Here is a 14,175-nt window from a genome sequence, read left to right as displayed (position 1 = left end):
CCTGCCTGCCGCCTTCACCGAATCTGTCATTTGCTCTGTTGCTGTGCACATGTATGAATTTGCGTGTCCGTCGGAGGCGGTTGTTTATAATAGTGACAGCGTGTTGAATGTAGATGGGGACATTCACACGTGTGAGCATGTAAAGGGAAAATCACATTGTTGCACAAGCGTGCATAAGATGCACATTTATATGAAATGTCATTCCACAATTACAGTACATCACACTTTATTTTATATGTGGAGAAACTGCTTTACAGCCTCCTCTGCTGTTCTGTTCTGGTCGTCATGTATCTGACAGTTACACAGAAGTGTGTCTTTTTCCCCCCGAAAACTCAATTTATCAGTCCAACTTCTTTTTTCTAGTTGAAAGAAGTAACCACATACAGTCCTTCACAGTATTGGCAGTTACCAAAAATCATTTTTTATGTGTCTGTAATCATTAATCCACCAGCATGTTCCAGCTCTTTGATTGAAATATTTTTAATTCTAAAAATCTAATTATTTTTTACTGTTTTACAGAAAAAAGTTCTGCACATTATTATTGTTGATTAAGATGCCAAATTACAGTTTTTTAATTTGCATTCCTGAACAGATTATTTAGTTTTAGTGGTTGGATGCTTGATTTATTTCTGACTTCCCAGAAAAGTCCAGTATGCCGACTCAGGGAATTAAGTAGGTTTTTAGTTTTAGACAAGTTTTTGTCAGATTCTAAAATATTTGTGTATTTCTTTTTTTTGGTAGGTTGTCTAATAAGTTTGTTACACACTGTATTTGTGTTCTGCTACTTTAATTAAAAGTGATGCAACACATTTCAAAAACATCTTTCCACAAAGAACTAAAGAGTAAAATGTGTGAGGTACGTTATCTCTGATGTCCTCTTGTTTGGATTGGAAGATATTAGCACCTCATAGAAGACAGCTGATGAAGAATCAAAAGAAAAGTCTGTTTTTCTACTTGATGATTGATGTGAAAACTCTTGAGAATGAATTACAGTATTTTGTTGTTGTTTTTTGTTTTGATGCTATAAGAGATCTACTAATGAAGTTAATCGTAGCATGCACTAGAAACTCTTGAAACTTTTTTTTTTCTTCGTTCATGTACGAATGGAGCTCATAGTGCAAGATAGTGCCCTAAAAAGGTATCTTACCTAACCTATTAAATAGAACTTATTAACTAACTTCTTTTGGAATGCAGAACAGTTTTGTCTTTAAAGCCCTTTTATTCACTCATATTATGCTGTAATGGTGTGTAATTCTAAAGCTTGCACACATTTAGCCTGGAGCTCTGCAGCCCCCTGGAGTCTTTGAGCTCAGGACGTTAGCCCACTTTGTTCTCCATGTCACATTGCTCCAACTGATTACTGTTGACAATGCTGGCACAGTAATGTTGAGGTTGGCAGAATCGTGCACATGGGTTAATCCTAATGTGCAGATTTCTGACTCACTGTCCATCTATCATAATGCGTATTATATCAGCATTACTGGCAGTAAAATGAAATGAAAAATTCATTTACTGTGCATAGGTAGGCGTTTGATAGCCTGTGTACCATCAGAGCAGCAAATTAGCCCAACACAGTGGGGAAAATACATTTTAGTTGCTTATATAATAAAAAAAAATGGACAGTTTGGCTCTTCACTATAAACACAAAAAAAACATCCTTTGTCAAAGTACTGTGTGTTTCTTACATATAACTTACAGTACAGTAGACTTAAACATCTCCAGTTTGCAGTGGATGAAGTCTCAGACCACCCACTGTCCACAGTAACACTCCTGTTTAGAGACCTCTCATGCTTTATTAAAGTCTTCTCCTCAGACACCTTAACATAACCTGTACCTGTGTGACACTGCATTATCATAACTGAATAAAGATGGGTCTGAGTGAGTTGGCAGCCTGTCTATGTGCAGAGAGCACAGCACTGATCCGGACTTGCCGCTGTGTCCCTAGCAGTCTACGCATGTCTGTATGCATTGTGAGGTTAGACACACGGACACGCTGGTGTGTCTTTGTGAATGCGCCTCCATCTGTTTGCTCACTGTATGTGTGTTTCCTCTCTCAACACTTTCTCTGCTCAGGCTTTGCAGCCCCCTGTAGTGGTAATGGCAGGTCGCGTTGGCCCCTCTCAGACAGTTTGCTCCTGTCAAATATAGTTTCATAGTTTCAACCAGACACTTTCAGCTCCTGCTGCCCTGGGACCCTCCATCACAAGCTGCAGGCCAGTCGGACATTTTGCTCACGCAGCAGCAGATCTCGTTTTCCTCTGCTGGACTCCCCTTTCCTTTTTTTGAACTTTCTCCTGTTTCCTGATTTCTTATGGCTTCACACCTGTGCTGCAAAAATGCACAAGCACACACAGCCCAAGCTAGGAATTGTCCTCCAATGTACTCATACTTGCTGTTACACAAACTTCTTAGGCTAGTATATAGCTGTGTGTTTTACATGTTTACATCAGGTAAAGATACCTTGTGAGAAGTTAAAAATAGACATTGTAATTACTTTGGGTAAGGGGCAACTGCTGGGGCATTTATGAAATGTCCAAAAAACAAAAACTTTTCAAAAACTAAACCTTAGTGGTAATTACATTAAGTGTCTCTAGGACCACATTTTGCCATGGTATCACATCCCAACAGTCTGAACTGACTGATGTAAGCTTTCCTAAAAACAACACACAGTCTAAATTTTAAACTACACAGTTTTTGTGACAGGGCAGATGGGGTGCAGAGGCAGAGTCACGATTTGAGACTTCATTTTGCATTTTGGTGTTGCCAGTCTAACGTCACCTGTGGCCAAAGGCTGTGGGAAGTCACTAGAAGAATTAAATCATGAATATAAGCCGTGGAATTGAGTTCCTGCAATTTCGGGGTCAGCTTTAGAAATAGGATGAGCTCAGTTATTCAGGAGAGTCACAGAGTTGCTTTTCCTAAACATCAAAAGGAGTCAGTTCAAGTGGTTTGGGTATGTGACAGCATGCCTCCTGGGTGCCTTCAGGTCAGATGTTTGTGGACTGGCCCACTGAGAGGGGACCCAGGGGCAGACGCAGAACATACTGGATAGATTACGTCTCTCTGTGTCCTTAGTCCTTATAGTTTACTTATCTATAGAAGTCATAGCTGTCTGTGGTCTTTGTATGGCAAATCAAAAGAACCTGGCGCATACAAAATGAAATGTCATAAAACAGCAGTTTTTAATGCTTTTGTAACATCCAAAATTCCAGATGTTTAATCCACCCAAACAGAGGTCAGACATGTAAAGACAGGCAGGCAAACAGGAAGAAAACACTGGGAACCACTTAAAGGTTTAACTACAAACTGAGAATCTTGGACCCATCTTCAGGTCCCCCAAACATCAGGACTCTGGATATTACATTTGATCAAGCTTTCAATTTTGATGAACATGTCGGTTCTCTTGTACAATCCTGTTTTTATCATCTGCGGAACATTGCCCGTCTTAAATATATTGTGTCCCGATGTGAAATGGAAATGATCACACATGCTTTCATTTCGTCACGGCTTGATTATTCCAACTCATTATTCGTTTGTCAGAGCAAATCATCCCTGGAAAGGCTTCAAACAGTTCACAATGCTGCTGCAAGGCTTCTCGCCAGGTCTTCTAAAGGGAACTCATGTGACCCCTGATCTGTCTTTACCCTGGCTCCCTAAGAAGTTTAGGTTTTAACTAGGGTGGAGTTAGTGCAAGTGAGGAGCTAAAGGAGGCCATCTTCTAATACAAAGGTTGGTGGTTCAGCCTGCATGCCAGATTATCTTTGGGGAATATAATGTTGCTCCTGTCGTGTTCATTAGAGTATTTAATCAGTTCGAATCAATTTTATCTGTACAGCGCCAGATCACAACAACAGTCGCCTCAATGTGCTTTATATTATAAGGGAGACCCTACAATAACATGGGAAGGAAAAACTCCCTTTTAACAGGAAGAAACCCCCAGCAGAACCAGGCTCCGGGAGGGGCGGCCATCTGACGCGACCGGTTGGGGTGAGAGGAGGAAGACACAACAAAAGACATCCTTATGTTGGTTATAAAGCATTTAGACACACGTGTAGCTGAATGAGGCACATTGTATATAGTAAAATAGGCACTCAAAATTTTGGTGACCACACGCATATGCATTAATACTTTTATGTACTTTGTGACTTTTGTTTCAAGAATAGAAGTCACAAAGTGATTTAAAATCTAGCAGATTGGAGCTGAACAGCTGGAGGTCTATGTACTCTGGAGGTGACTGGTTAATTGGAAACAGGTGTGACTAACACAACACAGGTGAAACTGATTAAGGGAGGGCAGCAATCACAAAGGAGAAGTCGCTAACAAAGACATGAAGTAAAAAAAAATAAGATTCAGTGGAAAAAAACCCCAAAAAACACAGGAAATTACATAACAGATACCCAACAGGTTTGACCTGGACATCCCTAAATAAATGATCCGGCTCGTTCACAGGTGGGGTCAACACACTTGGCTTTTCACTGAAGTCTAGAGTTCAAGTCTTTTATGGGGCAGATTAAAATGAAACTACTTTCTTAGGAATAAAAAGAAAGAGGGCTTGAGGGAACAACAAGTGCACGCATTTCCTCTGAGAGTCAAAAGGGAAATATGTGGAGTCGAATAAAAACCACATGAACTAGTAATGATGACCTCATCATGCTGCATTATCCTGCAGTGGTCGCAGACCAAAGTATTATTACTACATATCACAGCTGTGCTGTGTGCTGTGCACACAGCTTGAGCCTGTACTTTTTTGCTGCAGGTATCACATGAAGCTGTGATTTTTTTTTTTTAATGCGTCTGGAGTTTTGTTTCTCTATTTACAGCGTCTCAGCCGGGTTTGTCAAAGCCGTTGTGATGAATGCATAAGAGATACAGGAGGCCTGACACATAGATCCAGCAGGCTGATCATTAACAGAAACAGATTCATGAGGAGAAGCAGCAGAGAGCTTAGGAAAACGAATATAAATGTCCTCGTATGTGTGCTGGATACACTATTTATATGAGTGAGTGGCTGCCTGCGAACCATATTTATTTCTTTTTTTCCAGTCGTACATTAATCCACCCACAAATCCCTACCATCTTAAATCACATATAGAAGCAGAAAAGGGAGGGGGAGGAGGAGGAGGGGGAGGGGAGAGTAGGGCACAGTTGTTCATTACAGCCTTTCTTCTTTGTGGAGGTAGCTTGATGGCCACTGTTTCCATGGTAACTGTTTGAGCAACCTCTGCCCACAACATCTCAAAAGATCAGAGATGTTATTTTTAAAGAAGCATGAAACAAGATGCTTTCTGAAGCTCCAGGGAAACAAATTCTCGCACAGACGTGGTCGACCATTAGCGAATGTTGGGAGTCATTTTTGATGAAACGCATGGCAAAGGGCCTTGACATCCGCGTGTTTGTGTGGGACTTTAATAGGAGCTATGCCATTACAGAGTTCAACACAGACACTGAAAAACAATGATACTCACATCCTGTATATCCCGAGTTCGTTCCAAGAGAACAAGACGGTGAGTTTCTGAAACGTTTTGACTTCTTTTGCACAGTTTTCTCAGCTTGTAAAGTTTATAAAAACATAAAAATATAAAACTCACTGTTTTTATCTCTTTCTCATCGGTAAGGATTTTTTGAACTTGTGATATATATGCAATAAAATGATTCATTTTACTTCTGTGTTCACGAATAATGCGCTACTAGTGCCTAAAAGTCATTGCCCTGCTGTCATGGTATTTAAAATATTAAAATTTCCATCTGTGCAGGCTTTAAAGTTCAGACACAAGGTTCATTGTTGTTTTGTTTATATTTAATTATTCATTTATGGCAGGGTGAGGTGTTTGTATGTGTTTACTTTTCACTTAATTTTGTGTTCCTATATTCCAAATTAATAATAAACTTGTGTCCTGATTATGTTTTCATTTAACACCTGTCACTTTTTTGCTCTTCTTTCTTTCAGTTGCCCCCCCCCCAGATAAGCCTCATTTAATGTGGACTTTAATCTGAATACCTAACACTTTTGATTTAATTTCCAGGGGTGGATTTAATGTGTCTTTTTCCACATGTACTGGACTCAGCAGGACTTGGCTCAGACAGTAAGAGTCTCTCTCTCGCTCTCTGTTCTCATTTACTGTGTCTGGGGCTGATTTTTCACCCCCTCCCCCCTCTTCCTTGATGAGGGACTTCAGATGAGCGTATACAGCAAATCCTATGTAGCGCTGCAGGCTCCTCAGTGGACACACTTGCCAGCGTGTGTTTCCATGGAGACGCAATTTGTTCGCGCGCCCCTGCAGCTTGTGTCATTGACTTCAATTAGTGCAGAAGGCCATCTTGCCTGAGCACATACTTACACAGAGAGCCAACCTCAAAGGTGGGAGAAAATTGTCAGAGAAGATCTAAGAGCTTGGGATCTGTCCGAGACTACTTTACAGGACTGCGGGAAAGCTTTATGGCGTAATGGCATTCATTTGAATACTGGGACATTGTCAAAACAAACAAAAAAAAAAAGATTTACTCTTGGGACTCTAAGATGGACTAAAGCTGCAGCAATCAGTGGAAACTGTAGAGCCAATCATGTATACTTTATGTCAGTAGCTACAACAAGCATTCTTTTAAATTTTAAGCAGGTCTTTTTCGACTGCTAAACCCAGAAATAAAGGCTGCTATAAAGAAACATTCACATGTGAGACCTAGATATAGACTTCTGGTGCTGGATAAAGGAGGCAGAGTTCACCAACAAAAAGCGACGTTGTAATAGCTGACTATTACATGAATCCAAAGGTAATTCAAATTCTAGAGCAGAAGTAATCAAAAATGCAGGGACAAACAGGACTTTACAAAACTGGAGCATACAGAAGAACATATGCAAGACTAGGGAGGGAAAACGACAAATGGCAAGCTGATAAAATGATAAATATAAACTTAAGGCTAAATGAAATAACAGTAGTACTACTGGTGCCCATCAAACCACCAGTGCTCATGTTAGGGAACAGTGTCAACACAACAAAATGCATAAAACAGGCATGGTTGGCAACACTGACAACATTTTTTTTAAATTAACAATGCCTGTGGTGATATTTAGTTGCTTTTGGGACCTAAAGACATCTCCACTGTAGAAAAATGCAAAATTTTGAGTGCTCAGAGGCTCAACAAGCTCCAAATGTAAAAAAAAAAGAAAAAAAAAAGCTAAACCTGGGGCAAAAATGTTGCGATTATCGTTTCCAGTGAGACCACAGCTTGCACTTTGTGTTTGATTTGAGGCAACACTATGGAGATTAAACTCAACTGCTATACAACTTATTATGCTATGTGCACAGAGTACTATATGAGTGTGTAATCTGAATTGATACTTGTAAGGTGAAGGGATCTAAATAGCTTATCGCTAGAGTCAATAAGGAGGTTTATGCTACAAGCTAAATTTAAGCCAAGTTTAAGTGCTTTCTTGTATATGATCAGTGCTTTAACTGTCACACCCTAATCAAGTGTCAGGTATAGATTTTGAAGTCCATTGTCTTAGCCAAGGATACTCCTGTTGCCATTATTTTTGCATGTATTTGGTGTTTTATTGAAGTGAATATCCTTTAGACACCTGTGACACGTGTTGTATACGACACAATGTCAAGATATTCTGCTCAAAATTAAAGACGTTAACCTTCAGCAGTACTAAAACAAAAGTGGTCAGAAACGTGCTATCTGGTAGATAAAGCAGATCACTGCATGAATACAAAGTCTGACCTGCTTTTAGAGGAAATGGTGAAATATCAAAAGCTCAACTGTTATTTTTTCCCTCTGGAGGCCATGGTAATCTATCCTATCCCTCTATCCAAAAATGCCCACGCTCCAACTTTAAAATGAATTAGTCCACCTTAAAGAAAGGTGAAGCCTGTCCCAGGTTTCATTTGCCAGAAGATAATTTCTATTTCCATGTAGACAGACAAAAACATTATTGGCAAATTGGCAGGATGTGTCTTTAAAGTGATTCAACCTTGACTATCCCAACTCATTACAAGCACACTCCCAGGCTGCATCTGTAATTACTGTGAGCAGGTGCATTACTCAGCCTCATCGCCACAGAGTTGGAGATTTAATTTAGAGATGCTGCCCGGGATATTAACCCCGCTAATTACCACAGCGAGCTCTACATTCAGCCACAGGGATGAAACGTTGTGGACCTCAGGGCGCGGAAAAGCACACAATTACTTTCGCTTTTATTCAGAGGGGAGCACAGGTGGGGAGGACGTGGTGTTTGCACAGAGGAGGCTTCCAAATTGAGCTCTTGTAGGCAAATTGTGCGAACACCGTGGAAAACGGCTTCTTTTTTTGTACGGATGGATTCACAGGAACAGAGGTTTTTGAAGTTAAAGCGGAAAATTAAAGTTAGTCAGTCCCAGATTTGTAAGGTCTTCATTACATCCACAAAAAACTGCTGGCATTGAATTAAATGGACTGACACAGCAAGAAAATATGATGCTGATTTTTTCTCTGGTGATGAGCTCAAGCATGTTCACTATTGTTGTAATAAGAAACATGATTATGTTATTTAGCTGACTCCGAAAATATTTTTTTATTTATGGTATGTACACTGTTGTTATTCCCAAACTTTTTTCTGCACACCCAGTGCACTGAACACACACGGTCACATAACACTAGATTGATTCATAGATTCATTGATGATGAGCAGTCCTATTTAAACTGTCAGCCCTTTGAAAAACTTATCCAGTTTCTAGCAGGGCAGAACCATGTGTCACTTTTATTTAGCCTTGCTGCACTCTCCCCTCCCACTCACCCCCATCCTCTAAAATGTGCACCATAGCCCCGTCTATCACCTGCTGCTTTATCCTCCTTATTTTTCTAAAACTCAGTAGCAGTGGTTAGCATGCATGCATACTCATAAATACCCTATATGGACAAAATGAAAAGGAAAACTGCATGGCCTGGTGTTTCATTTTATAGCCTTGATAGCAGATGATCAGTCTATGAGGGCCTCAGCACTCACACACTGCACCTAACCCCTACAGCACCTCCTGTGGATGGTGGTCCAACAGAAGGGAAGGCCCATCTCCTCTTTAGGTTGCACACAGCTGGGCCCCATCGGCTAGGCGCTGGCCACCAGGTGCTCTCCCTCGCTCTTGAAGCTTTACTCCAAGGTTATGGACAGAATTTCTAGGCATAGCCAGATGGCACAAGGCTTCCACCTTAGCAGCCTCAGAGTCTCATCTCTGCTTTTTGTGGATGATGTTGTTTCTGTTGGCATCATCAAGAGGTGGCCTTCAGCTCACACTAGAGTGGGTCACTGTGGAGTGTGAAGCGGTGGGTATAAGAATTAGCACTTCCAAATCTGAGGCCATGGTCCCCAGTCAGAAAAAGGTGGTGCTCACTCCAGGACCCAGTGAAGGAGTTTAAATACTTTGGAGTCTTGTTCACCAAGAGGAGACCATGGGGTAGACCAGGACATACTGTTCCCCAGGATAAGTTGGAGGAGGGAGCTGAAGAGAGGGAGCTCTGAGTTTCTTTGCTTAGGCTGCTGCCCATGTGACCCAGACCCAGATAAGAAAATGAATGGATGGATGGATGATTGTGGGCCAGTACTTTTATCCATATATTATAACTATTCCTGTGTCCCCCTGGGTGTGACTGAAATACCTGATAATTACAAATAGCCTGTGTAGACTAGCATTGTGGCTACCCTGGCACCTACAAATGTCTTTGGCTAAGAATTGGTCAAGAAACGCTATTTTGATTTGCCAACCACCTGATCGCTAAACTAAAACAAAGCCAAAAGCCTAAAATGTCATTTTTTTCTTTACCTATTACTACCACTCGGGATCTGATATTGTGATCGTGTTGCACAAATAACATTCTTTCTACACAATCGATGCCATTTGGATATGTGAGTGGTTACTTATGTAATCCCATTTGCAAGTTATTTGAAACTAATTCAGTGCCCACCATCACAGATATGCTATCCACAAAGGTAGATGTCACAATGAATTGGCATTATAAACTATATTACTCACAAATCATCTTACATAATCACCTGTCTGACATGTGACTCCTATAAAGCCCTTTGGAGCTGTCTCCTAGTGTAACAAGAGACCTGTATTATTTCTAATGTACAGCAGGGGGCAACTCTACAGGCTTATTGATTTCAATTGACTTGTTACCTCAGTAAATATTTTCTTAATAAGTTTATGGTTTAATTAATTTCAAGTCTTACGTGACACTTACTTTGCATATTTTAGATATTTAGAGTTAAATACATGAAACCATACGAGTGTACAGTGTTCTCGGTTTAGCAGCTTCTTATCCTATTTCACCTGGTTTGAAAATAATCATGACAGCACCAAAATGCTCCACTTAAAATTTCAAAATGGAGTCCAGAACTCAGTGTCCTGCCATCTTTTATATACAGTGCATGCAAAGAACAAACCTACATATAGATTTCCAAGTTTATTTGTGACATTCTGCACATACCAAATAATTTATTTGAAATGAAACTTTATATAAATTAAAATAAGAATTTAAATCAAATAAAGTAGCTTTTTATTTAATCATTTGAAATAGATTTATTTAGAAATTCTTTCTAAGGACTGGGTTGTCCAAGAGAGCAACAGAGAATTAAACAGACAAATGATTCTGCCAAAAACTACAAATGAGTGAAGAATCCAGTTTATGTGGAATAAAGGATCAAGGGCAGAACAGGTACAATTCCAAATGCTCGTCAGTGCAAATTTAATGGGGAACAATCACGCTGATCCCTTTAAAAGAAGCTTTAATTCCCTCAGATCTCACAATTTTAGGTCCCTCTGTATGTAAGAGGATGTAGAGCTTGATGACACATTCAGTCACTGAACAGAATTTTTTTTTTAAACTCAATTTAGTCATCTTGAAAGTAAAATATAATCCACAGAAAGTCCAAGGACAACCTGTCAAAAAGGGCACTGCTCTGTCCACAATAACTCCTTCTCACTAATGTGTGCAAATGTAAAAAAAAAAAAAAAAAACCCAAAAAACAGTCAACACGTGTGAAAACCCCCAAAAAAGACCCAAGAGCAAACTTTAAAGTATTTTTGTTTTTTGAAATTGCACATATTTGATTACTTGTTCTTGCTCAAGCTTTTCTTCTCTCACACGGTCTCAAAACGCTGTGGCATTTTTCATTTCATGTGCATCTGCGTCAGACTTTTTCCTTTCATTGGAAAACAGAATAGGGTGATAGCTGCCCTGTGATCTTTTATTCATCCATTCGTCCTCTTCTCCTCACTCCTCGCCTCCGCATCAGGGAGCTCAGCATCTGACAGCCCTCACTGAAAACCACCAGCTGGAGTGACAACAAGAGGAGAGGAGGAGGAATAAAAAAACGAGAGTAGAGAAAATGTGTGTGTGTGTGCGCGCACATGCTCGTATGCGTGTGCTCGTATAAAAAACGAGAGAGGAGAGATTATGTGCGTGTTGGCGTGTGTGCGTGTGTGTGTGTGTGTGCGCGTGTGAGACATGGACAAGAGGGCAGTTGGGGGCAGAATGTGATGACAGCAGCCCGGCCCTCGGAGCAGAGCAGATGGTTAGGACAGGACTGGCTATGGTTCCAGATCAAAACCTCACCTCTCAAAAGTCACAAGCTTTGAAGAAAATGAACTTTTGGGTTTCAGCTCACTTTGTCCTGTTTTATTTTTATCCTCTTTTTGAGGATGTGAAGCTCCTGAAATACATTTTTAGACATTTACCGATTAGATATGCAGTTATTTGAACATCAAGAATGGCTGTCACTATAGTTACTTTATTTTTTATGTTATTATTAAAAATAAAAGCAGAGGCAAAAATTGGACATGCTAGTTAATCAAAGCATGTAGTGATGATATGTGATGCTAAAAAAGTACATGACTCTCTCTCTCTCTCTTTATAGTCAAAGGTTTTACATATAAATGCATAATAAAAATAATCTGGTCCTTTGCGGGTCAAGTTAAATACAACCTTCGACTTACGTAGTAACTCGGTGCCCTTAATCAAATGCATTTATGATTAACTGATCATCAGTAAGTGTGATCACCCGCATGATAGCAGACATTTTTAGCAGTTTGCAGGTCTGGAGCATTCAGATGTAGTGACACAGTGTCAAGGTTAGCAGTGATCTTAGAGGAGCAATTATTGCTACTCATTCTGGGAAGTGTTAGAAGGTCATTTCAAAAAAATCTGAATCCACCTTTCTACACAGAGGAAGATTATTCACAAATGGAAAACATTCAAGACAGTTGCCAATCTTTCCAGGACTGGAATTCCAAGTAAATTCTCTGGTACGTTTCGATCACGCAGTGCTCAGAGAAACTGCAGTAACAGTGCGGGCCTCAGTTAGCATGTTATGTGTTAACATTCATGACGATACAATTAGAGAAACACTGTTGTTTGGAAGCATTGCTAGGCAACTCTCTGAAAAGAACATAGCAGCTTAGGTTTGTAAAGTTGCATATGAACAAAGCACAAGACTTATGACACTGACTTAATCAGTGTTGTTTGGACAGATGAGACCAAAGTGGAGATGTTTGGCCATAGTGCATAACACCACATCATGAGGAAACCAAACACAGCATATTGGCAAAAATACCTCAAGCACGGTGATGGAGGTGTGATGATTTGGGTTTGTTTTGCAGCCACAGGACCTAGGCACCTTGCAGTCATTGGGTCGACCATAAACTTCTCAATACCAAAGTATTCTAGTGTCAAATGTAAGACACTAGATGTCTGACAGCTAAAGCTTTGCCCAAACTGGGAAAGGTTGATGAAAGAAAAGCAGATTGTTGCTAGATGTGGCTCTATAAACTACTGAACTATGGGGTGTACTTAATTTTCACACAGTGCTACTATATTTTGTCTTAGCTTTTGTCAAATAAAAAAAAAAACAGTGTAAGATGTCATGGGTTATAATTGATCTAATTTTAAAACCTGGTAAAGACTAGATCATTTTTGTTAGATCCTGTGTAAAATCTTTTTGCCATGGCTGTATATGGTTTATGGTTCTTTTATTAAAATCTTTCCATTGAAACTCTTGGACTGCATCAAACATTTTAACTTATACTTCAATTCATTGTTTTGGTTTTACCACCCACAGTTTTACAGTTTCCATCTCACCGCTCTCACCAGAGGCATTGGCCTCAATCCCTCAGGTGCTGGAAACATAAACCTATTTTTTTCTTGATGAACTCAAAATGATTATTACCAAGGACCACCATCCGACTGAGCCATACTTTGGTTTAGAAAAAAGGCAAAAAAGTCTCCTGTGGGCTGAGAACATAACATACCTCAACTTCACTTGAAGAAGGAACCACCTATCTGCTCCTCCATCTATTTTATTACATTTTTTCATCCACTCATCCTATTTATCTATCTCTTTGTCTGTTTCCTATTTTCTGATGTTATCTGCCCTTTGTCATTTTTTTCATTCAAATCATCTCAGCACCCAATTTCAAATTCAACCTGCACAGGTCTGACAGATGAGAGCGTTGCTTATTTCATCACGGCTTCTATGTTTTGTCGAACATTCACATCAGTGAAATGATGAAGGCTAGTGACATCGGAAATTTCCAGCATTTCCTGGTGCCTGTAAAACACACTTCTTGTATCCATAACTTCAGAGGATTTTACTTTCAGTTTTTTCTCATTGTATTATCATATCATTTTTTATCGTATCTTATTAAAACTGCTACTTGTCTGAATCTTACCACAATCTTAAAACAGGTCTTAATTTGGCTTACATTTTGGGGTCTTGTTTTTCTCCTGTTATAAGGCAGAAATGCCCCAGTAATGTGTCTGTGAGAAGCAGATTTAGGTCCCCACAACGTGATTAAATCCTGAATCACACACAAGTCGCCGAGCCCCAAGTTGCCATGACAATCTGATGAAAAGGACTCTTGATTGAATGGCTCCGGTGAAAAATGTACATGTGCTTTGATTTGATTGCCACAGATTGCCATTATTTCAGCTTTCACATCACAGATAGTGATCATTAATTCTGATGAGTACTGAACCAGTTTAAATTTGCTGTAAATTGTAGCGCCATAAGTGTGGTTTCACTGTTTCTGGGGGTTGTTTTGGGAATAAACATGTGATTATTTGTTAATATTTTTAAAGGAAAGTGAGACATTGTGAATATAAGTCTGTGTGGAATACATATTATATGTGAAAATGCATCATCTG

This window comes from Oreochromis aureus, linkage group 18 (genome assembly GCF_013358895.1).
Source record: "Oreochromis aureus strain Israel breed Guangdong linkage group 18, ZZ_aureus, whole genome shotgun sequence".
Lineage (NCBI taxonomy): Eukaryota > Metazoa > Chordata > Actinopteri > Cichliformes > Cichlidae > Oreochromis > Oreochromis aureus.
The sequence above is the reverse complement of the archived record's forward strand: the minus strand, read 5'-3'. Positions refer to the sequence as shown.